Consider the following 26,921-nt stretch of genomic DNA (forward strand, 5'->3'; position numbering starts at 1 on the left):
AAAAATCCATAATGCTACAATAGAAACCCTTCTATAATCACCACTCATACAAAATATGCTTACATTTTGCTTCTTCTATATAGAAGTGTCCAGTTATATTAAGAATCATATTTTATCATCTCTTTACCTAAAGGGTTAAGGTGGTAAGTAGATGGGATTACTTGTATCAAACCATGTTTTTTTCTAGAATAGCTAATATCTTGAATGACCCAGCAAGGAAAGTTGACACTCCTGAAAAAAACTTGTTTAACTGGTTCATTTCATTCCAAGTCTGGTCTTCCAAAATGCCTCTTTAAAAGGATATAGACTGGCTGTGTCTCTCCAATCTTTATTTTTCCTCTTCATCCTAATATATTTTCATTGGACATACACCCAATTTTTTAAAAAATCAAGATGAGAGAACCCTAAACAAAACATTCATTCTAAAAGTAGCATGTTAACCAAATTTGACATAAATTTTTCATTTCATTAGTAACAATCTTCGAACGTAGTAAAATTTGGTACATATCCCAGAAGGGAAAGGAAAAAAAAGAAACCCTCAAGAATCTGTGCCATTACAGAAACGTGAAGAGCAAAGAGGAGAAAGGTAAACACTGCCATGACTCATTTATAAAAAATAATAATAGTGGTTGAATCATTCTAGACATTCTTTTTGCATGGATATACTTTTTCAAACAGTTTTTGCAAACTACCTGGTCCAGTCTCAGTTCCCATTTCAAATAAATCAAAATAAAAATGATCTCAGGTTTTTCTGGCAAATTGGCTCTAAAATTTTCTCACCAAATTCCCCATCTTGCTCGTTGATATATCTGGGATCAAAGTAGTAGAAAAGCATCACGGTAACTTTCCTTAGCCCTAAGGAGTATAATTTTTTATTTTGTCTTCTCAAAAATTAGGTTAATAGCCAAAAAAATGACTTCTTCATCTTTTGTAACATTCTCTTCCAAGAGCCCACAACTAAGGATAAACAAGACCTTAGAGTAATCACCAATGCTCTCATCAATGAAACCACATCTCCAAAGTGCTAGGAGAGTCACAGCATCTTTAGCTAGCAGGAAGCCTTCTCTAGTCCAGCCCTCTGGGAAACTAAAATCCAAGTGGTAACTGACTTGCGTCAGTAAATCACACAGGGATTTACTGACAGAGCAGAAACGGAGTCTACAAGAGTGGATTTTCATGGCACCTGTGTCCTTAAGTTTAGGTGCTGGATGCTTAGTTTCCTCCTTGGATACTTTCCAAGATCCAAGAAAGGTCCAAAAGAAATTTCTGTCTGATTTTTTTTTTTCAGATACACAAACCGGAACCTTCCCCTCTCCCTGCAGCTTCTATCTGATGTATCTTCTTGTGCCTTGAAAGATCAGTTATAGATGATAGTCTCTCTGTTTTCATAACTCATATAACACTGTACCATCAGGGCTTCATCTTGACACTAAGAGTAGTGGGCACATTTTTGTGCAATGATCATAGACTTAATATCTTTATAAATTCCAACAAGCTACATGTGATTTGCTTTTCAAACCCCCTTTTTACCTTGGATAAAGGCAGTGTAATGGTTCATACCCTAGCCCAGTATATAAGACACTTGAATTCTATCCCTACCAGCCACTGCTACAAAAGCAACATTAGATGGCAGGTATTCTGTCAAATTCAGTGTCACATATTCATCTAAAGAACTCATTCATTTCATGCCTGTTTCCTTCACCATAAAATGGTATTAATATCTACCTCTAAAACAAAGACATATTAGCAGCTGGAACAGCACACCCAACAAATACTACTTGGTGTCAAAGCATATTAATACATTATTTCATCAAATCTTAGATGCCATATATTATGTCATACCATTATTTTATATACCAGTAAGAACAATAAACTAGTACATGGTGTTAATATTTCAGAGATAATCGATGTGAAAATAATGCACACCTTAGCATAAATAAATACCAATAAGATTGCTGAAAAAATTATTTTAGCCCTTTTCTTGTTCCTGCTTTTCTCTCTGCTTGGCACAGCCTTACTCTAACTTGTCTACCTAGGAGCACCTCTGTCTTCAAGATCTTGATTCAAAGGTCATCTTCTCTGTGACGTCCTCTCCCCCACTGCCAACTGGGCAAATCTGACCAATTCTTCTTTTCGTTCCCCCACAGTCTTTCATAACACATTTGCCTCAGCACCTTCAGGGAACGGAAATGTTTACATGCCTGTCATCCGTTTATACTTTATTGCTTTTTAAAGACAAAGCTCTTGTCTGAGATATCGCTGCTTCCTCAGCACCTAGCCCAGGGCCTATACAGTACACAATAAATTCTGTCAATGAAGCTAAGAATGAAAATAAAAGATAGTTATACATGATATTAAATACACATTATTTCCACTGAAGCCCTCCTGGTCTTCTTGTCTAAAACAGTGCCATTTTTCAAAAACAGACTCAAACTAAGTCAATCCTTTGATGTTTCTCCACAGTGTGGCTAACTAGGTCTGAATGGAAGATGAAGCTGCGGGAGTAGTAACTATAAATCTATCTCCCTGGACTAGAATTTTACACTGGTCAAGGCTGCCCTTGTAACCCTATACCCTAGATCCTCACATTCACAGTATTTTCTCCGTCTGTAATAAAGAAACATTAATCTTCCCCTCCCCAGTGTCTCCATCATTTTCACTATAACACCTTCTACTCCCAAATTCACTGGTCAGCTTGAGCCTCATCTAACCATAGAGGAGTGACAGCTTCTGACTATCACATACGTTTAGCACGAAGCTATACAGTAAATTTCTTGGGAACACGTTATGTTTGTGGAGCAGCTGTAAGAATGTTCTGTAAAATGGCATCATCACTCTCACACAGGGAGGCAAATAACAGTCTGACCAAGAACCACTGTGCTTAATGCAACCATCTAACTCCAATTTTTTTTCATAATGCCAGACAGAATGAACACCTCCAGACTGCTCAGAATTGTGTAGTGCATTGTAGTATGGGCTCTGGAGACAGCCTGCTTGGGAACCCCCAACCCAGGTTGGTCGTGTGACTTGGGCAAATTACTTAAACATTTGTGTTTATCTCTATGTGTTCTCATCTGTAAAATGGGAATAAAAATAACACCACTTTATAAGGTGTTATTGTGCATCTAGTATTAATTACACATGTAAAGGACTTCACATGTTGCCCAGGGCATAGTAGGTACTTGATAGATGTTAGCTGCAATTTTTGTTGTAGTTGTTGTTATTATTGTTCATGCCTGTCATCACTTTTTTTTTTTTTTTTGCTACATTCTCTTTCTTGAAGTAAGAAGAAAACAGTTCTTTATAATTCCTTGCACAAAACAAGATACAAGTAAATGATACTATTTAATTCTCTACCCATTTCTTTCTGCTTTGAGCCTGGAGCCAACTTTTTTAAAACCAGGTGTCATCACAGATAGAAGAAAAGTTTTCAGCTGGCCAAGTTTGAACATTCCTTGGCTTGTCATTCCCTGAAAACAAACTGTACAACTTTTCTGACTACCAGATGTGCCAACTACTTGTATGCTGGTTTTCATTTTGAAATACTGCTTATTTTTAGAGACTGTACAGTGTTTCTTAAAAATGTGTTTACTGCTCAAATAAGGATTTGAGTGGATGGCATTCTGAGTACTACGTACATTCTAGCCAAAATCACTGCATGCTGGTGGGGAGCGCAAACGTTTTGCATTTCCTGAACTGAGAGGTCATCTTAGCAGGGGCATGTTTTTAATTAACATCTTCATTAGTTGAAAGAGTTCTCTTGAAGTCAAATAGTTGACTATGTTGCAATTACCCCTGCTGAGGCTGCAACTTTCAGAATGATTTATGTTTATCCACTGGTTCCTCTAAAAATGACAGAGATATTGGGGGAACAGAAATAGCATATATATATATATATATATATATATATATATATGGGAGGGGGGTAGGGAGAAGTAATCAACTTTTTTTTTATTGTATTGTTCATCAACTGACACTAATCAAATGCCAACCATGAGCTGGGCAGTCCTTGGAGACAATGGTGAGCAAGATAGACAGAGTCCCACCCCCCCACAGAGCCCACAGTCTGCCCATGAAGAGGAATACCAAAGCAACCATTATATAAAAGAGATCCCTGTTCCTAGGTTGGGTCATATGAAATGTCTTTCTTTACAGGTCAAACATGATCAAATAACAGCAGTTTCTATATAGTTCAACCTAACACATATGCAGAGTATTTTGGAAACAGAAATAACGCATATCAGGATTTGAGTTCTGTCTCACCCACCCACTGGCTGTGCAACACTGAGCAAGGTCCTTAAAAGTCTCTGTGCCTCAGTATCCTGTCCCTAAAATCAGGACAGTTAATAGTACCTAATACAGGGTTGTTATGAGGATTGAAAGGGTTAGTATATATTATTATATGCTTTACCATCTCTAAGGATCAGGGTTTTCTTCCCAATCTTTCACTTTAAAACATTTCAAACCTACAGAATAGTTGTAAGTAGTACATGAATCCTCTTTATCTAATTTATCAATTGATAAATTCCATCTGTTGATCTATCTATTCATCTATCCATCTCTGTATATATAAGATTATTGTTTTAATTATCATTAATTTGTTGAACTATTTAATAATAAGCCATAGATTTTATGCCCTTCACCCCTAAATACATAATCATAACACAATCATCAAATTCAAGACATTTAGCAATGATTTAGTACTAGTACATAATACACAATTTATAGTCAAATATTACTAATTATCCCAATAACACCCTTTAGAGCAACTGTTTTCGAATCCAGGATCATGCATTTCAAGGAAAGGTTTTGCTGACATGGAACTTCAAGAATGGAATAGTAAATCAATGGACACCCAGGCACTGAAGGTTGATGGAAAAGTAGAAAATCAGAGAAAGAAAAGAAGTGAGAGGTAACAGCGCACAGCACAATAGCTAAAAGCATGGATTTGTACCCTAGCTCCACCACTGAATGGCCACGTGAGCTTGGGCAAATTACTCAAGCTTTCTGTACCTCAGTGTTCTGATCTCTAAAATAGGGTTAATACTAGTACTTACATCATTGAGTTGTTCTGAGGATTAAATGATCTCATATGTGTAATATATTTAGGGCCTGGCACTTAATAAATACATTATAAACTCATTTCTGGTACCTTTCTGATATTTCTAGCACCTCTTTTCCTGAGTGACCAAGGATGGCATGCTGATACCTCCTGACCCAAGGCCTTCCACTCAACACACAGTAGACTTATCCTCCCATCGATGGACTCCAGACTTCAGGCCTTTCCTCACTCCCATCTTATCTTACTCTTAGACTCTCCCCAGCTTTCATTCATATTCCTCCTTAGAACTAGAAATAAGATATTCTTGCATACTAGACATACTAGGCTTGCTATACAGTGTTTTGTCAAATTTGTAATGTTTTACTGCTGAAATACAGTAGTGACAACTTCATGAATATATGTGACTGTGTAGTGTGTTACTCTGAAATACAGTTAAGGCAAGGGTAGATGACTAAGAACACCAAAAGATGAGAATCAGAATGAAATAGCTGGCTTCAGGGGCAAAGCATTTAAATTCAGTGTGTGTTACAAATGCTCGAAACTGCACAAAACTTATGAGAGGTAAGGACTACTGAGCAGAGCATCCTGCCTCCATGGAGCTTACAGCTCCGTAGAGATAAGATGCACTCATCTAGGAACAATCAGATAATGATACTAGACTGTACAGAATAAAGCATGAGACTGAATCATAGAGACAGGAGTTCAGAAAAGGTGGAAATCACTGTTTACCAGATAATTCACTGAAGAAGAACAAAGGCATTTCCCAAAGGTCCTCAGGAAGTCCAAAGGTGTTCAGTGATAACAAATAAGGTGGGGTCATGAAGAAATCCATAGTCAAATAGCTTTGGGAAACTCTAATATAACAAAGTTAAACATATCTCTTTACTACAGGTCTTCTCAGAGCCTTTAAAAATTGCAAATGCTGATAATAAATCTCCCAGAGGAGCAAATAATATGCAAAATATATTTGTTTAGGGTACTTTTTCCCCCTATGACTCAACCAAGACTCGCATACTAAAGAACACTCTTTAGAAAACAAAGAGGTAAAACATGAAGGAAAAACGAGCACACGAATGGGAAGGAAATAGTAAGGTGTAGACACGGAAACAGAAGGGAGGAGGCGTGGTATGTGCTAGGGAAATGAAGAGAAGTCAGGGTTGCCTGCATGAGGGGGCTTGACCAAAAAAAGGGAGGAGACAGACTTAGAGGACTTGTTTAGTCAGCCTGGTGGGCCTGATTTAACAACTGGACATTATGTATTCACCAATGGCTCCAAACCTGGCTGCACATTAGGGTCACCAGGAAAGCTTTCCAAAAATGCAAATTCATAGGCTTCACTTCAAACCAACTAAGCCAGATGATGCTGGTGTAACTGGCCTGCTGACATGCACCTGGGACCCTGTGCTATAGATAGTGGTGCATCCCACTAGAATCCAAGTTCACCCAAGATTAATCTGGTGGAGATGGGGAGAAAGGATGGAGGAGTACATGACCAGAAGCTGGACAAACAATGAGGAGAAGTCCGTGGGGTAGTAAATGACAGCATAAGAAGGCAACGGTTAGGGAAGCAAGTTAAGAGTAATTTATGGATTATATAATTGGTTGATAAAGATTTAGAAGATCAAGTTTAAAAAGGAGGAGGAGGTCATATAAAGGCTACTTTTGTAACTCCAATCTAAAATTAATTACTTGATCCCAGATAATAAATAGATTAAATCCTAACCCAGATTAATGAAGATTCCCACGAATTGGGCAATCTCCCACCACTCTGCCCTCAGGAAACCTACCAAGTTTATCCCAGAAACAATATAACTTTCACACTAACACTCTTCTAACCTTAGTCAGTATTCAGGAATGTTGGCCACAAAGTATGGAATCACCAGCATTACTCATTTTTATTTTATCCCTGCATTAAATGGAATCGTATTTATACTCCAAGAGATTAAAAAATATCATATTCCTTTCTGAACCACTCAGTGCCCTGGATTCCTGGACATGAAGTCTCAGTCTTGCTCCCCACCACTGGGCACTCCTGATAACATGTTATTAAGAACACATAGCTCCAAACCACCTCATAAAGATGTAAAGATATATTAAACAGCATTCCCAAAGTTTATATTCTAAAGTCCCATCAGTCAGCTATTGTACATCAATTATCAACTAATTAGTACAGAGTGCTTATGCTGACCCTTCTGTTCTCTCTTGTAATGATTTGCCAAGTTAACTGAAAGCTGCTTTGCTCCATTGAGACTCTTAGTATAGCAAGAGTGTTAAATAAAGTTCACCAACAATTAGCCTAGAAAACCAAAGAGGAAATGTAAGCACATTTTACTGCTTTTCCCTGGATAAATTTTCTAACAATCAACAAAATTTTCTAACAATCAAAACAAAATTTTCTAACAATAAATTTTCTAACAAATAACAATGAGAAGAGAGTGGATATATTTGTTAAACAAGCAAACCATTACTCTGAAAAACTGAAATATCAGTACTGGCATAGTTCAGTAATTCTGTCTCACTGATCAGGTATTCCTTTATTGTGCCCCTGCTCTGTGCTATAGTATATACTCTAGGGAGTGTGGATACATAGATGGGTTAAACAATTCTTGCTTACCATCTAATTTAGTAGGCTTACATCAAGGCTTACACATGGGATTAATCTGTGAAAATGTATGAATTCAAGGTGAAATTATACTTACTCTATAAAAATAGGACTTGCACAAATATAAGAAAGGATGAGAAAAAAAAGGAGGAAGGAAGCATACTTAATGGGAGAAAACTACCTGAGTTTCCCAAAGCCCATGAACAGGTCACATTTATTAAGCACCACCTGTGAGCTTGGTGCTGTGCTGTACTAATGGAGTCCTAGGCCACTGGGTTTTCCCCTAAAGAGCTTCCGACCAGTTGGAAAGAGTTTTAATCAACACATGAAAAGATCAGGAAACACCCAATCTCTTTCTTAATTCAATGAAAGATTCTTTAAAATTTATAGTGTTTTACAATTTTCAAAAGTTTCACACACATAATTTCATATAATCCCATAACAACCTTATTTCCCCTATCCCTATATTGCCCCCCCTTCCTTCTTCCCACTGGTAATCACTAATTTGTTCTCTATATCTGTGAGCCTGCTTCTTTTTTGTTTTATTCACTAGTTTGTTGTATTTTTATATTCCACATATAAGTGATATCATACAATATTTGTCTTTCTCTGTCTCACTTATTTCATTTAGCATAATGCCCCCCAAGTCCATTCACATTGCTGCAAATGGCAAAATTTCATTCTTTTTTATGGCTGAGTAATATTCCATTGTGTGTGTGTGTCTGTGTGTACCATATCTTCTTTATCCATTCACCTGATGATAGACACTTAGGTTGCTTCCATACCTTGGCAGTTGTAAATAGTGCTGCTGTGAACACTGGGGTGCATATATCTTTTCAAATAAGTGTTTTTGGGGGTTTTTTGGATATATACCCAGGAGTGGAATTGCTAGGTCATATGGTAGTTCTATTTTTAGTTTTCTGGGGAAACTCCATACTGTTTTCCACAGTGGCTGCCCCAATTTGCAGTGTAGGAGGGTTCCCTTTTCTCCATATCCTCGCCAACACTTGTTATTTGTGTTCTTTTTGAAGATGGCCATTCTGACAGGAGGAAACACCCAATCTTAAACTGAGTTGCCATATGCTGAGCAAAGAGATAGATCAAACAAGAAAAAGATCTGTTAAACTGGAGGAGGCTTGGTGGAGGAGGTGAAACCTGATCTGAGCCTTTTAATGGCCAGAGGGCAGAGGACGGTACAAAAAGGGGGTTTGCCAAAGTGAAGTGAGGAAATGTACTATGAAGGCATACGGAGGCAGCATGGGGAAGTGGTAAAGGATGGAGTTGCTAGAGCCAAAATGGCTTCACTTACCAGCTCTGTGACCTTGGGCAAGTTCCTTAACCTCTCTGTGCCTCTGTTTCCTCACCTAGAAAATGGGGATGATCATTGTACCTACCTTCATAAGGCTGTTTGGAGAACTAATAGGTCAAAATATGTAAGCACTTAGAATAGTGTCCAGCACACAGTAAGTACTCTATAAGCCTTAGGTATTCATGCTCTTATTAAAGCATTCTTAGATTACACAGGCCCTCTAAGGCTAGGCCCTCCAAAAGAACTATAGTAGGCTTTTAAGCATGAGTGTGACGTGATGAGGGACTATGAAGAAGACAATTTCACTATTTTCAGCACATAAGAAAGCAGAGCAAGGTAGGAAGATGTTGCTTTGAGCTCAGGATGCAGTGACAAGGCCTGGACCAGGTTGAGCAGAGGTGAATAAAAGGGACAGAGTAACCCCAAATTATCTTATGAAGAAAACAAATAAGAGGGTTGTTGAAGGAACTGTAAGAAGTACTAGATTCCAGACCCTTCTCCATAAATTAACATTGTGTTTTCCCTAAGCTGCTTTTCCCCTCTAGGTCAACTAAAAACAGAGACTGTAAGAGAAATGGCAAAGCTGCCCACTGGAAAGACCTCTCATTGTATGCAACAATGACTGGGACCCCTGTCAGAGAGGAGGTGCTCAACAAATACTTGTTGGGTGAATGAATAAAGAATATGACTTCTAAGGCAAATATAGTTCAAGGACACAAATAAAATTGAGAAGTTCCCTCTTAAGTGTGAGTTGTGATATATAAGAAAGAAAGACAGAGATCCCTGGTGAACACAACTGTTGATACGTCCTTATCTCTAAGTTCCTGAACAGCTGGAAATATTATTCGTTTGCTGCATCTCTCCTTACTCCCTGCACATACACATGACTTGACACGAAGGGAGAGTAGTCTAAGGCAGTCAATGCAAACCAATGGAACTTTTTTTTAGGACCTAAGAGCTGGTTCCAAGGGAAAATCCCATTCGATCCTTCATAACAGAGATAACTTCTTAGTATCTAAAAGTCACAACTTACACAGCCATCACTAAAAGCTACTAGACTAACTTGTTTTCCACCAAACAGTAATTCTGTAGAACTGTCCAAAGAGATACATACATAATTTTTTTCTGTTACATATTCTACACAGGCTTGCAAGTTCAGATGAGATGCCCAGAAGCATCCGACCCAAAGAAATGACAGTTATGGAGATTACATTCTCTTATACTAAAAATTAAGTCACCCATATTTCTAAGAACCAGAAAATGCCTGGCTTCCTGCATCCAGAAGTCACACAGGTTGTTCAACTGTCTCATCAACCAGATATCTTTTGCTTCTAGGCTTTAGATTCTTGACTCTGGGCTCCAAAGTCCATTCAGCAGCCCAGGTATATGCAAGAAAATTTGTTGAGCTACTATTTGTATTTTGTGCTCCTTTGTCTCAGGGTAGTTATTATAAAAGGGCTAAAAGTAGACACTGCTTGATTTCGTCCTTTCTTCTAGTCCTGTGGGGAGGCCTAAATCCACTGAGATTACCCAAGTGCTCTGAGTACCTATGAAGAGAAAGCCAGGAGAAGGGAGATTGCCCAAAGTCTGAGAAGAACATCAGTTTGACAGTCCCCCAGATAGTGAGGCAGCTCTCAGAGAAGGCAGTGAGGGTGAAGAGAATGTCTGCAATGGCAAATGTCCAAAGGCCAGGCTCTAGGTCTAGGGGCTCCCAGCTCTTCAGCTCTTGGCAAAGCTTTCTGTGCCCAAGCAATGCACAAGGAGCAGACTTCTAGAGGCCATGTGGGCTTGGTCAGTAGGCACCTCAGCATCAACCTGGACCAAGAACCAGAAAAGCTCTTGGTATATTCTGCTCTGCACAAAGACCCTGGGATCTCGTCTCTCTGGCAAGGTATTAGGTACTCCAACCGACAGTGACTGATATTAAATTTCAGGGTACTGGAGTCTGATTTGTTTTCAATTAAAGGAAATAATTTAAAGAACGCTTTCATTTATACCTGAGTTGGTAGAGTAAGTCACATCCACTACAGATTCAATTAAAACTGGAGAGACTGGAAAGCTGAAATATCTACCCTTTGGCTCAAGCAACTTGAAACTTGTCATTGTGTAAAATTACATAACATTACCCCAACCACCAAAATATTTAAAAAATTTTTAACATCACAAGTCTCAACACACAGACAATCTGACTAAGGCCTACATAGTGCAAGTTCCCCGTGTTTCTTTTATTTAATGCCATTTTTGAACTTACAAGAGAACTAGAGTAATCTAAGCACTTCTGTAAATATAATTGGGGCATGAGTTAGCATTAAAGTAATTGTGACTGTTTTATCTCTATATCCTACAGGTGCTAATTCAGACACTATATCAACAATAACTGAATTAATAATAATGAAATTAGGTCAAACAAAAAAGAACACCAATTCCAACCCAAATTCTTTCTCATCAAAACAAAAAAGCAATCATAATACAGATTGATGCCAGTATGAAAAAGATCTAAATTAAAAGTAGTGCTTATAATTCTTTTTGGGTCCATCTCCTAAAGCAAAGGTAACAAAAGCAAAAATAAACAAATGGGACCTAATTAAACTTAAAAGCTTTTGCACAGCAAAGGAAACCATCGCCAAAATGAAAAGACAATATATTGAATGGGAGAAAATATTTGCAAATGATATGACTGATAAGGGATTAATATTCAATATATATAAACAGCTCATACAACCCAACATCAAAAAAACAAACAACCTGATCAAAAACTGGGCAGAAGAATTGAATAGACATGTTTCCAAAGAGGAAATGTAGATGGCCAACAGGTACATGAAAAGACCCTCAACATCACTAATCATCAGGGAAATGCAAATCAAGACCACAATGAGCTATCACCTCACACCTATCAGAATGACTATAATCAAAAAGAACACAAATAACAAATGTTGGCGAGGATATGGAGAAAAGGGAACCCTCCTACACTGTTGGTGGGAATGTAAATTGGTGCAGCCACTGTGGAAAACAGTACGGAGGTTCCCCCAAAAAACTAAAAATAGAACTACCATATGACCCAGCAATTCCACTCCCTGGGTATATATCCAAAAAACCCCCACAAAAAACACTAATTCGAAAAGATACACGCACCCCAATGTTCACAGCAGCACTATTTACAACTACCAAGGTATGGAAGCAAGCTAAGTGTCTATCATCAGGTGAATGGATAAAGAAGATATGGTACACACACACACACACACACACACACACACACACACACACACACACAATGGAATACTACTCAGCCATAAAAAAGAATGAAATTTTACCATTTGCAGCAACATGGATGGACTTGGAAGGCATTATGCTAAGTGAAGTAAGTCAGACAGAGAAAGACAAATATTATATGATATTACTTACATGTGTAATCTAAAAATGCAACAAACTAGTGAATAAAACAAAAAAGAAGCAGACTCACAGACATAGAGAACAAACTAGTGGTTACCAGTGGGAACTGGGAAGCGGGGAGGAGCAACATAGGGGTAGGGGAAAAAAGGTTACTGTGGGATTATATGAAATCATGTAACAACTTTTGAAAACTGTAAAGCACTATAGACTTCAGAGAATCTTTCATTCAATTAAAAAAAAAAGTGGTGCTTATGTTCTCCCTAAAGTAATACTTTTTTTAAGGAGTATTATTATTTATCTGAATTTGAATATGAAAGCTGAAAATAAATGTGAATAAAAAGTTGAATGCTAACTGAATCAAAAACATTTCCTAAATAATTTACAAATTCTTAGAAGAGAATTAATAACAAATCATAAGCAACATAAAAAATTCCTATGGCTTTAAATGTAAATGGGAAGGAGAGAAATAAAATTCCTCCCCAATTCTCCAAAGGTCAATTAAGTAAAGGCCTTGATTTGGTGGTTAGATACCTCCTCTTTTGACTGCTCCAGCTGAACCAAAGTATAAAGTCTGCCAGAATTTGTTCTTCTCTTTGTTCTAAACACCCGTAACAAAACAAAAATAACAAGGAAAGGCAGAAGTCTCACTATGATCTTCTTGCACAACGAGAGGAACATGAACCTTGATACAAATCTACAGTTTGAAATAAAATATTACATAAATACCTGTGAATCACTGGGTAATATTAGCTACTTACAATGAGCAGAAAAATTATAAAGGTATTGCTAAAATATTTTCAATAAAGAAAATTGTTTAGGCAATCACCTTAGTGTGATCATTCTAAGTCTAAATTTTCAAAATGGAGTCTATAATTTGCTTCTAAATAAACCTACTTAGATAGTAAGTTTAATAAAATTACATAAATTTTAGCACTTAGAGATATGCATGCTTCAGAGTCATAGTACTTTGAGAAATCAAGTTAGATCTTAAGGCTGAAGAAAGTGAGAAAATAAATCACTTTCACCAAATTTCAAAGGTATCCCTTTCCTTTCTTCTCTTATAGCTATTAGGTACTAGATAACCAAACCTACTCTCCTAGGTACTGATCTTGTGAAGAATCCAGAAAAAATAATAATAAAGGGAGTTATCTTTTCTTTGGTCTTCTGCTTTCAAACACAGCAAGCTAGCTATGGTAAAACCATTGCAAATTTCAGAAGAGATTTTGCTCCATGTTCTAATTCTAGGACCAAGCCAATGAGAAAAAAGGGAATGGACAACTTCCTTCCTCTTTAAAAACAGTAAGCACCTTTGTTTGGAAAGACTTTCCCACTATCTTCTTTCAAAAATGTGTTAGTCATAGTGGTCCGGGGGAGGGTGGGAAGATGTGGCAACTGGTATCCTTGTTATTGTACTTCAGTAGAGAAAGTAAGGGGATGAAGATTGAGAAATCTTGCCTCATGAATACTGGATGCTCTGTCATCTGACACCAGTAGCACAAGGAATTCTAGTAACACCTCCCTCTAGAGGAGGAAAGAATGGAGTCCGAAAAAAATATGTAAAAAAGACATATAATTCAGCTTAACTGACTTGTTTTTTGACACGTAGCCTTGAAAAGAACAATTTTACCTCAGAAACTTGGCAAATGCAAACTGATTTTTTGATAAGCTTTAACACGCATTTTACTAAATGCAAGAATAGAGAGTGAGGGAGAGAAAGGCCAGGTATCCAAAGACAGGGAGGTTGTCAGGTTTCTCTTTTCTGTGTCAATTTTGTTTAGTTGGTCAAATGAAAATTCAAAATCATATAATTAGATGGTTGTTTATACATGATTAAGCATGAGCTCATTGGACTTTAACATGCCAAAAAGTCAGAGATGTAGTTAAGGGCAAGAAGGAATTATTAATAAAAGGAAATAAAGCTGTAATACATTTTTCACTTACGAATAAAAATAATTCAAAGTTCTCTAGATGGAAAAAGAGGAAGAAAAACATCAACCGTGAGTAGGGGCAAGAAACCAGATAATTTTATAAACGGTTAGAATTCATGACATGTAAAATATAAGACACCGGTACAAAAAAGCTTTTCCTCCTCTATGATTCTAATCCTATTTTTATTTCTTGTAAACATAATTCACAATGAGAACATAAAACTTACCTGTATTATATTTCTTTAGAATTGTTCTGGGAAATATTTAAGCAAGAACATGCTGTTCATTTAAAAGAGTTACTTGTTCTCTTCATAACTGTCTTCACCAGTAATCCTCTCTGGAGAAACCAATAGCTGTCAGCTCCCTTGAAAAAGCCAAGTGTCTCTCATTTTTCACAAATGCAAAATTTTTCTTCCCAAAATGAAGTGAGCCCATCAAAAGCAAGGTTTAAATGGCCATAAACTTCATAAAGGTAAGGCAGACTTTTCCAGATCCCCCAGAGAATCTTAGATTGGGGCTGTGAAAAGTGGTGAATCAATTTCTCACAGAGATCAAACACCAAGCTATGGATGAGGTCAGTGGGCAAGTTTTTCAGATGACAGAGAGAATGAACTGATCCCGGATCAGACTACTTACTCCACCTTAGGTAAGGTTTTCAAGCCACTATTACAACTTCTCCTTACTGGGAAAATACACTGCCAGCAAACCCCAGAGATGGTCCAACTGTGCGTGCTATTTTCTCAATCAAACAACTCTTTGGGTTGCCAATGCTGTGACTGCTATGCTATTACATAGTAGAACCAAATGATCAGAATGAGTAAAGGCCACAGGAAGCCCAACACACAGTCCTTAAGACTGAGGCTAAAATGAATCTTAATAACATTCAAAAAGCCTGTAATACCTAAGAATTAAACATTGACTTTTATAGCCTGACTGTGAGAGCAAGGTCTCCAAGTCATATCAATTCCTTTTCTGTCTGAGAGACCTTCAATCTCAACCTCTCTTTCTCTCCTCTCTCTCCTCCCCTCTTCTCCTTCTACCCCCAATTCCCCCCCCACACACACACACATACACAGACTATGATCATCAGCCAGTTCTGACTTGCAGAGCTGTCTTCAATCCTGTACATCTCTGCCCACTGGAATTTGAACAAAATATACTTCACTTAAACCTATATGATAAACTACAAAATATGGAAATGCCTAAAAAGCTCATTTCCAAGAAACTAAGATGATCATAGAGTGCATATCTGAAAACGCTCAGATATTTGAGACAAAGCACGATACTCACAACTAATTTGGCAATTTTAACCTACAAAGCCTTATGTATTATCTGTCTTTCATAAAATATATACTTTGTTCTAAAGGTACTTTTTAATTATTGACCTAATTTGTTTAAAGTTCTTAACATACTCATTTAGTGTTAAAAGCCACCCAAAGCTGAGGGAAGAGCACACTTTCACAAAAACTCTTTATGAGTCAGAAATTAATGAATTTTTGTCTTTAATGTTGAAGGAGAGGGAAAATCTTGCTAAATTAATACATATTGATTATTTGAAACAGTTTAATATCTACTATAGTTCCAGATAAGAAATGTGATAATTTATTCCTAAACAATGTGTGGCATGTAACTCAAAACTGCTTTTCATCAATAATTAATATTAATAATTAACAAGTATAAACAACAAAAATACCTTTTGGAAATGTTTCAACCTGGCCCTTTCCTCATTCCACAGTCTGCCTATTGCACCCCCTTTACCCTCTACGTGGGGTTAATAACTAAACTTCCCTCATCTCTGACATGCAACACTACCCAGCAGCAATCTTCCCAAGAATGCACGCACAAACACATAAGATTGTAAAGAACAAAAGTCTTATCAGAGTCACCTGAATCTGGCAAACGGATTTCTAAATTAGCATCTGCAGTTTCAATCCACTCAACAGTGAATTAGGTTTTTCTGCAGTAAGGACAGAACCCTGAAGAAAGTTCACCTCAAACACCTATTCTCCTACCTACAGATGAAAGGTCTTATGTCTTTAATACAGGGATTAACCTAGTAATAAAAATTAAACAGTACTCTAGATAAGCATAGTGGAAGGAGAGGATAATGCAAAAAACACTCATTTAAAAGAGGCCAGAACCAATGTACCAGGATTCTATTTGGCACTCATTCTGAAGAGCATTCAATTTGACTTTTTAAAACTACATTGCTCTTCTTTCTCCATTGATTGTATGCAGAATAGCATCTTCAGAGTCAAACCCATTCACCGTTATTGGTATAATCAAAGGTGTTTCACCCACCATCTGCCTCTTACTTTTCTAGCCACCTTGCCCTAGCACTCGACATCTCATCCAGCCATTTATCCCTTCACCAAACTGAACGTTATGCAGGTAATATCCTAAGTTCTTAAAGTTCAACACCACGGTATATTTTCATTTCTCACAGCAAATACAAATTCTACAATCCCTAATCCCCTTCCCCTGCATACCTCCATTCCATACTTTACCATTATTCTTCTTGAAAAGTCATCAGAACCACCAGCAAAAGCACCTCATGCTTAAGTTATTCATGTTCCCAGGCTGTTTGGTCACTGACATTTAAAAGTGGTAGAAGTAAGAAGCTCTCTCACTGGGGAGCTTCCATAGGCAGTTTGTGTAAAAGTGTGGGGATAAAGGTGTTTACATCTTTTTCTTGGCTGGGGGCCTCAGACAGCTGTGCAGAGAGTACTTTGCATACATTTCCAGGTCTACCTGCTCTTTGCTTTCATAAAGTATGCGCGGGGCTTGTACATTCAGAGACTGCTAGCACGTTCAGCAAGGGCTGGTGTGCAGAGAGGAAAGCATCTAACAAATGCAGCCTAAGAAACAATGTCTCCCTTCAAGTGGAACTGCTGGTGAAGTCAGCCAGCACTGGCCCGCGTGAACAATACTGGGCAGGTCATTAACCTGCCTGGTTCAGAGGGCGATGAGCTCACCCACCTTTCTGGAAATGCTATTTTAACTGCTGAGTTTATACAAATAAAACCCATAATTTTCTAATGGCTAAACTAGGAATGTGTTCGAAAATAGCTAACTCTCTGAGAACCCTGCAGAAGCCACACAGAGAACTTACGAAGGTGTGTCTGCTGTTGTTCAAGTTTGCACACATCTTTATAATCGCTACATATGTATTACCTTGAAAATAAGCATCCACACAAGTAAACCGCAATTTTTTTAAAAAATTAGGTGGTTAATGCATTGTTTTCTCCCTCTCTTTTTTTTTTCTTTTGCATAGGAAAGAATAAGTTAGTCGTTAACTACACAAAGGAGTTAACATTTAACTCTGAATACTGAGAATGCTTTAGCTCTCAACCCCTCCCCCCTTTTTTTATAGCAAAAATAGGTTCAGGAAAACTCTTACTAATTATCGCAGACCCTAGATGAGATCTGGCTATATCAGTTTCCTTGCTGTACTCACAGGAGGCCCCAGTTCCTTCATACATACTCCATTCCAGGCAGCTGGGAATCCCTGCCCACTGCCCCTCAGGACCCACAACTCCCAACTCCCACCATTAAAGACCAGCTAACATTCTACCCCCTCCATGAAACAAACCTTCCAGATTCCTGTCTCCTATCCCAAGTTTAAGGTGCTTTTATCCCTCCTCTAAAATCCCAGGTAATGTTATTTTTGAATCTTTTGTGTTACTGATCACTTCTACATTATATATTACCTGTACCTATATCTTACCTTTCCGCCTTATAACTGGCAGGAACCTGAGGATAGAGAACTTACCTTATCTACCTTCACCCCCAACCCCTCACCCCCAGAGTACCAGGCTACAATGATGTTGCGCTCAGGGCAGACACTCACTAAATGTCTATGGACAGGTAATGCCCATACCTTTTATTGTTAACACTGAGCCACTTTCCACAGGTAGGTGGCAGGAAGGCTAAAAGGAAAAAAGTGTTTTATTATTCAAAATAGGGAGATTGCTGGGATGCCCAGTGTTGGGGCGGTGGGGGGGGGCGGCTCTTTTCTGTTGCCCCTGCCATTCCTAACCTGTCCTCCTCTCTCACTCCCCACAGGCTGACTCTACACCTCATTACACACACAGTTCCTCCCCATGGACACAGCCCTTTCCAAACTGTGGGACTTGTCACCTTTTCTGTGAAGCCCTCCTTGGAAACAGGAGTATAACAAACTCCTCTCCTCTCCCTCTTCTTAGCTATTCATAAATATCACAAGGGAAACGTAGAGGTTACATAGATATCAACATGGTGATCATACTTCCTCACCAAGAACTTATACTTTACTACTACCACTGCTACTACTACTACTAATAATAATACATCTATACATTAAAAACAAAATGAGAGGGACTTCCCTGGTGGTGCAGTGGTTAAGAATCCGCCTGCCAATGCAGGGGACACGGATTCGAGCCCTGGTCCAGGAAGATCCCACATGCCGTGGAGCAACTAAGCCTGTGCGCCACAACTACTGAGCCTGCAAGTCACAACTACTGAGCCCATGTGACACAACTACTGAAGCCTGCACACCTAGAGCTCATGCTCCACAACAAGAGAAGCCACCACAATGAGAAGCCCACACACCGCAATGAAGAGTAGTCCCCTCTAGCCACAACTAGAGAAAGCCCGCATGCAGCAACGCGCAGCCAAAAAAAAAAAAAAAAAAAGAGAGCTGACATTAGTGGAAGATTTACTTGGTACCAGGGGAGGATGCCTGGCTCTATACTTGGATTAACCAGTCAGCTCACACAACAACCCTGATTATTACCATCCCATTTCACAGAGGAGACAACCTGAGATTCAGAAAACAGCAATTCCATCAGAGTGAGGATTCAAACTCAGGTAGCCCCACTCCAAAAACATGCACAGATGTCCATGAGCTCATACATCCTTGACCACCATCCTCCACACGACTAGACAGATAGTACAAAATGGGGAGAAGAGAGGACAATTGGAAACTGATTCTTCTCTCCCAAAGCTAGAACAAACAGCACCCACAGCCTCCAACATCTTGGTTTCCATATATAAGCAAAAGTGAGGAACAATACCTTAATTTGTTCCCTGTAGGTGCCATAAAAGGTGTCATGCATGCAAGTATAAATAGATGACATTATTTTAACCTTTATGGTAGCAGATAAATGTCTGTTATATAACCCCTCTCACTTTCAGGAATTTTTGATACATAACATCAACTTCATTTCTTCATTCACTCAGTCAGGGGTTAAATTGCATAGAAAGAGAAGGTAAAACAGAGATCAAGAGAATTACAACACAAAATGATATCTGTTAAAAAAAAGGGATGATCAAAAAGCTCTTGGAACGTTGAGGAGACAATGATGCTGATAATGATGACAATATTTAGGAACACAATACGAAAACAAGCATCTCCATGAATCTTACTATAGAAGGTATTGATTTTTCTGTTGATTAATAGTCTTAAGTTTGCACAATTCATCAGGATATATATTAGAGATTAAGAACATGATAGGCACTTGCGTGCACACACGCGTGCACGCACACGCACACACACACACACACAGAGGAGCACAAAGACCGTTACACAGGGTGTCAGGTTCAACAAAAAATAAACATGAGGTGCTTGAAGGGCAACCCTCCCATGCAGTTCGATAGGGCCCCTTTCTACCAGAAATCTCAACCTTAAAAACAATATAAATGAATCCTTTAAAGGAATCTTTTATAAAATTCTGCCTTAAAATTTCATCTTTCAAAACTGCACTGACCTAAAAGCAGAGTCTAACCAGCCACCAACTGTCCCCAGGCATGTGGCTGCTCTCTGTTTTCGCTATGAAATAAAAATATTGACATAAGGAGAAGAAAAATGTGGATGTACGGTGGGTGGGGTCAGCAGTATGGAGATGAAAAGGATCTATGCCTGCTGGAGCCAAGTCATAAGGCCAGGAGGCTAAGTTTGGTCTGTGGCTTTGTAGCTGTGTGAACTTGACCAAATCACTTAGACTAAACCTCCCTGCCAAGCTTAGCTTAGTGAGAACATATAATGAACTATCTAGCACCTGGCTGGCACAAACCAAATACTCAGTAAGCGTTAATTCCCCTTCCTACCCAGATCACATCTGAAAACCTTTCACCTCTCATAAGATAAAAGACTACCCCCAAACCAGAATAGAGGATGAAATCATTTCAAGAGTTTCCCCCATGAGAATATGATGGATCCATGCTCCCACCATGCTTTGAATTCACAGATTTATATGTCGAGAAGGAATAACAGAGATCATGTTTCCAATTTCCTTACAGATGGTAAAACTCAAGTCCAGAGAGGTAAAGTGACTTATCCCAGGTCACACAGCTATTCAATTGCAAAGTCAGGATAAAAATCCAGGTAATCAGCACCCAACCAATCCTACTTTCTACTGTATTCTACTACATTCATTGGACTTGCTTAATAGTGCAAATACCTCTGAGGCAGTCAAAAATGTCTTTTGCGGGCTTCCCTGGTGGCGCAGTGGTTGAGAGTCCGCCTGCCGATGCAGGGGACACAGGTTCGTGCCCCGGTCCGGGAAGATCCCACATGCCGCGGAGCGGCTGGGCCCGTGAGCCATGGCCACTAAGCCTGCGCGTCCAGAGCCTGTGCTCCGCAACGGGAGAGGCCGCAACAGTGAGACGCCCATGTACCGCAAAAAAAAAAAAAAAAAAAAATGTCTTTTGCATTTCTCCAAAGAAGATATACAGATCTCCAATAAACACATGAAAGAACGCTCAACATCACTAATCATTATAGAAATGCAAATCAAAACCACAATGAGGTATTACCTCACACCAGTCAGAGTGGCCATCAACAAAAAATCTACAAACAATAAATGCTGAAGAGGGTGTGGAGAAAAGGAAACCCTCTTGCACTGTTGGTGGGAATGTAAATTGATACAGCCACTATGGAGAACAGTAAGGAGGTTCCTTAAAAAACTAAAAATAGAACTGTCATACGACCCAGCAATCCCACTACTGGTCATACACCCTGAGAAAACCATAATTCAAAAAAAGTCATGTACCACAATATTCATTGCAGTTCTATTTACAATAGCCAGGTCATGGAAGCAACCTAAGTGTCCATCGACAGATGAATGGATGAAGAAGATATGGCACATATATACAATGGAATATTACTCAGCCATAAAAAGAAACAAAATTGAGTTATTTGTAGTGAGGTGGATGGACCTAGAGTCTGTCATACAGAGTGAAGTAAGTCAGAAAGAGAAAAACAGATACCATATGCTAACACATATATATGGAATCTAAAAAAAAAAAAACACAAAAAAGTGGTTCTGAAGAACCTAGGGGTAGGACAGGAATAAAGACACAGACGTAGGGAATGGACTTGAGGACACGGGGAGGGGTAAGGGTAAACTGGGACGAACTGTGAGAGTGGCATGGACTTATATATACTACCAAACGTAAAACAGATAGCTAGTGGGAAGCAGCCGCATAGCACAGGGAGATCAGGTCGGTGCTTTGTGACCACCTAGAGGGGGTGGGGTAGGGAGGGTGGGAGGGAGACGCAAGAGGGAGGGGATATGGGGATATATGTATGTGTATATCTGGTTCACTTTGTTATAAAGCAGAAACTAACACACCATTGTGGAGCAATTATACTCCAATAAAGATGTTAAAAAAAGTGTCTTTGGCTTTCAAAATAGAATGAAAATGGCAGATGGTAGACTCCTTCTACACAATGAGCGTCGGGTTTGGGACAGGAATGTTCATGAAGAGATGATACGCTGGAGGAGAAAAGGGGTAAGCACAGAGGAGGGGATAAGGAGTGAAAAGGGACACAGAGACACCCTACTTTACAACTGTGCCCAAAAATCAATTCCATTTCAGTCCACCAATTGAATCTGGAATTGCCCCCAAACAGATTCTACCTCCTTTTTTTTTTTTTTTTTTTGCGGTACGCAGGCCTCTCACTGTTGTGGCCTCTCCCGTTGCGGAGCACAGACTCCGGACGCACAGGCTCAGCGGCCATGGCTCACGGGCCCAGCCGCTCTGCGAGGATCAAGACAGGAACCCGTGTCCCCTGCATTGGCAGGCGGACTCTCAACCACTGCGCCACCAGGGAAGCCCTCTCCCTCCCTTTTATCTGCAAACCTAGAGAATACAAAATCTACCACTCTTCCGGCTCAGACAAAATGCATGAATTTTCAGGAGAAAAGAGAAATGAGATGGTTAACCATCTTTTTCAATAGTTTAAAAAAGAGGTTCAGTTTGAGTTTGCTCAACTCTTCTTAAACCTTAGGTTTCAGTAGAATCACTGCTGAACTACAGGTTTTACTGCATCCAGTGCCTGCTTATTTACCTGCCAAATATAAGTTTGCCATGGAACCAATGTTCAGGCTGCTTGGGGACAGCAAGCACCTTGTTAAGGAAAAGGAAAAAATCTAATTTCAGCATATCAACTTGACAGCATAATTTAAAAGATTCCCATCTCAAAGAAAGTTTACAAGCAATGAGTGAGGCTGTAAGGAGATTATTTCCAGGCATAATAATAATTGCAGAAAATTGTCCAATTAGCTGTTAAGCACTGAGGGAATTCCTTTGCATTGTGGCCTTACTGTCTTTGTCTTTGTTCTGAAGAAGAATTCTGCCTTCAGGAGTCTAAAATAATGAAAGAGTTCTTCATTATGTCAATGAGAGTTTGGAGGGAGTCCCCATGGCACAGCGACCTTGCCTGGTAACGAAGCCTGCTAATGAAGCATAAGAATTGCCTGTTCCAAATAAAAAAAAGAATTGTCTGTTCCTAGTTAAACCTGCTCACACCCTCCACAGCGGGGGGAACCCTGGCTGAGGCCCCAACAAAAGGAGAGCCTTTGGAAGGTGACAGAACAAGGGGCATTTGGGGTTAAGACCCTTAGTTTGCCTTGGGCCAAACTTTTATCTCGAGGCTTCTCAAAAAAAAAGAAGAGAAAGAAGTAGAAAGCGAAATCATCATATAAAATTACATTCTATTCAACAAGTATTTATGGGATGACCAGTTGACACGGGTCTTGTACAGTTGGAAACCAGAACTTTAAACCCTCCCAACCCCGTAGCTCACCTAGTCAACCGACCAGTAACACAATTTTTCCCACTGCCCTTCAAACATCTATTACTTGCCACTTCTGCAGCAGGTAAAAGCTCTGCTTCCTCCAGCACCATTCAACTATAATGGCTGTGTGAGCCTCAAGAAGGCAGAATACAGCTTAATCAAAGGAATAACCTTCTAGCAAGCAGAAGTGACTTGGGAACTCTTGGTGAGGCAGAGTTCTTGTCCCTGAAAGAATACACGGAAGGGCTGCCAGGATATTGCAGAGAGTGTAGAGGGAGAAGGAACTAGAAGAGAACATTTCTAAGGTCATTCCCCTCTCTATGTAACACATCAAAAGGCTTAAAACACAGTGTCAAGTTTCATATTTTTATGTAAATTATGAGAAATTTCAATGCCCTCATTCAAAGGCTTTTGTGTGCGTATGTGTGTGTGTGTGTGTGCTTCTTTCTACTCTAGGCTTCTACTGTGATGCAAGGCAGGTAAATTAACTTCTCTAGGCCTCAGATTTATCATCACTTAAAGGAAGGCCAGGGATTAAGTAATCTCTCAAATCCCTTCCAGCTCAAACATTTTCTGAGTGAACACTGAGTTTACTCTCTCTCCTTTTTACCAAATTAAATTTAGGAATTCTACCTACCCATACAATTCAACAGAATCCCCTAAAAATCACTATATAGGAAAAGAAAATTCATTAAGGTGACAACACACAACATAAATATGGCAAAAACAATAGATTCCTTATATGCTATCAATTATGAGTTTCAAAATTTAATGGAAAAAAGTTTAATTAAAAATACCTAGGAATAGCATGTAATATGAAAAAAACTACTTTTTGTTCTGAAGACATGAAAAAATATATACATATTTTCAGGTGAGAAAACTAAATATAGTAAGTGTGTTGACTCTTCCAAACTTTTTCATAGACTTAATGTAGGGTTTCTCAGCCTCTGCATTAATGACAGTTTGTGCCAAATAATTCTTTGGGCTTTTATTTGGTGGTGGTCGGAGGGGGGACCCTGTGCATTGTAGGATGTTGAGCAGCATCTCTAGCCTCTACCCACTAGATGCCAGTAGCACTCCCCCAAGTTGTTGATAACCAAAACTAAATGCTGCCCAGACATTGCCAAATATCCCCAGGGGACAACAACGCTCAGGTGGGGAACCATTGACTTAGTGCAAAGTCCTAACAGGCCCTTCCTCATTCACTCAGTACCTTGACAATGGATTCTAAAGTTCATATGGAAGAATAAACTATACTAAGAGTCAAGAAGACTTTGAAAAAGAAAATAAATATATTATTGAGCTATGAAGGTAACAATTGTGAAATATAGAAGAGTAGTTAAACTGAACAAAGAAACAGAACAGAAGCAAAAGATCATGACCTCAGATAACTCAGATATATAATAACAACTAGCATATGGTGGCATTACAAATGAGTAGGAAAAAGGAGATCCTTCATTAAATGGTAGTGGGGCAACTGTTTACTGTTTGGGGAAAAATCAAAGCTAAATCCTATTCACATTAGATATGTTCCAATTATCTATTGCTACAAACCACCCCAAAACTTAAGAGTCTTTAAAACAACAACTTATTATTATCTGTTGTGGTTCTGGGAGTTGACTGGTCAGGAAGGCACTTCTCACTTAGGGTCTCTCATGCACGGCACTCAGATGTCAACTAGAGCTGCAGTTACCTGAAGGGTAAACTGCGTAGACTTCTAAGGTGGTTCCCTCGTATCCTGGCTGTCAATGGGAACATCTAAACATGGTCTCTGCATATGGCTTGGGTTTCTCACGGCATAGCGGCTGACTTTCAGGCCAGTTAAGGGCCACGCCTATCACAGGCACAGCACTACTTCTGCCATATATTGCTGGCCAAAGAAATCTCAGGACTCCCTCAAATTCAAAGGAGTGGAAAAATAAAGAAGGAACCAGCAAAGTCACACTACAGAAAAGCACATGGAATGGGAGAGATGGTTTCAGTCATCATTCGAAAATACAATCAGCCATAACATACCAAAATAAATTCCAGGGAAATTAAGAGCTAAATATTATTAATAAATATTTATCAAAAATAAAAAACAACTAAAAGAAAATATCTGAGATTCTTTTTAAATTTTAGGATGCAGAAGGCAAAGATAAATAGATAGAACTGCAAAAATATTTTAGCTCAGAAAGTACCATAAACAAAATTGAAAAGCAATCAAAAGACTAGGAAAATACCAGCATTCTACATAACAAAGGGTTATGGGCTTAATATGTAAAGAGGCCTTACAAATCAATAATAAAGACAAACATTCCTATGTTCCACAGTTCACAAAAAAAAAAGAATCCAGTAGACAAGACATAAAATAGACACTTTCAATTTTCTGCTAGTAGATCGAGTAGAAAGTATAAAATGTGACATAACCCATCTGGGAAGCAACTTGGTAATACAGTCAAGGGTATTTTAAAAAAATGTTCATTTGACCCAATAATCTACCATCATTTGAAAAGATATTTGTGATAATATAGTTTTAACAAAAAAGAAACCAAACTTAATTAAATAAATATAGTATACTTCTCACACACTGAAAATAATGTCTGCTGTACTTTCAAAGAATACTGAAATACATGGGGGAAAGTTCATAACACAAGGTAGTGAAAGAAAAGACAAGAAAACACAAAACTTTATTAAGATATTTATTACCACTATCTCATATCACAGGATATTCACACATATTTATCTCCTAAATATTAACACTGGATACCTCTGTGTTTGGGGAATACTGGTACTGGTAGGTGATTTTACATTATTCTTTTACTTTTATCTTTTTTTCAGTATTTAAAATTGTTTTCTACAGTAAACATGCATTATTTTTATACTCAGAAAAAAAAGCTATTTAAAGAAAAAATACTAGTACTAATGGGTGAAAAACTGAAAAGGTCACATGTTACTAAATTACTACTGAAAGACTGAAAAGCCAGTAAAAAGCAGGAGAATAAACGTGATTGTGCAGCCAGTGACATCAGGGACAATTACACCTGGAACCACTGACCCATTACACGGCCCATTTGATCTGCAACCGAGTCATTTTCCCAGGCTCATGACCCGGCCATGACACAGATTCTCATGTAATTGTTCAGTATGACTGCATTATAAACTTTATTTTTACCCTTTCAATATTCAGCCCATTTGTTTTCTTTGCAGAGCAGATATATGAAATATCTTCTTCAGAGCTTCATTCTTTTCATTTCACCCCCATTAAAATGTACATATCCTTGTTAAGGACAGCCTTTTAAACTGCCAAGGGTCACTTATACCTAAGTTTGAATAAATTTCGAAGCCTTGTCTGGTGAAGAGGGCCCAGGATGTCTTAGAGAAAAAATGGCAATATTTTTTAAGAAAGAAAAGAATATTAGATGGGAGTCTAGGTGCTATTTGAGACAAACCATATCCTTCCCTGGTTGTGACTTCCCTGAAGGGTGTCCCTGAAATGGCCTTTTCCACCCTAGTCTGCATGTAGTACTGCAATGGTTCTCAAAGTGTCGTGCCTGAATGAACAGCATCAGCATCACCTGAGGACTTGT

At 38.7% G+C, this 26,921-nt stretch overlaps 1 protein-coding gene across 3 annotated transcripts in view; it reads right to left on the reverse strand.

The window, feature by feature from the left end:
* Positions 1-26,921, reverse strand: part of GLIS3 (GLIS family zinc finger 3) — a 504,645-nt gene that overhangs the window by 328,138 nt on the left and 149,586 nt on the right. The gene's annotated exons all lie outside the window — the stretch shown is intronic.

The sequence above is a fragment of the Globicephala melas genome, chromosome 6, assembly GCF_963455315.2.
Source record: "Globicephala melas chromosome 6, mGloMel1.2, whole genome shotgun sequence".
Classification (NCBI taxonomy): domain Eukaryota; kingdom Metazoa; phylum Chordata; class Mammalia; order Artiodactyla; family Delphinidae; genus Globicephala; species Globicephala melas.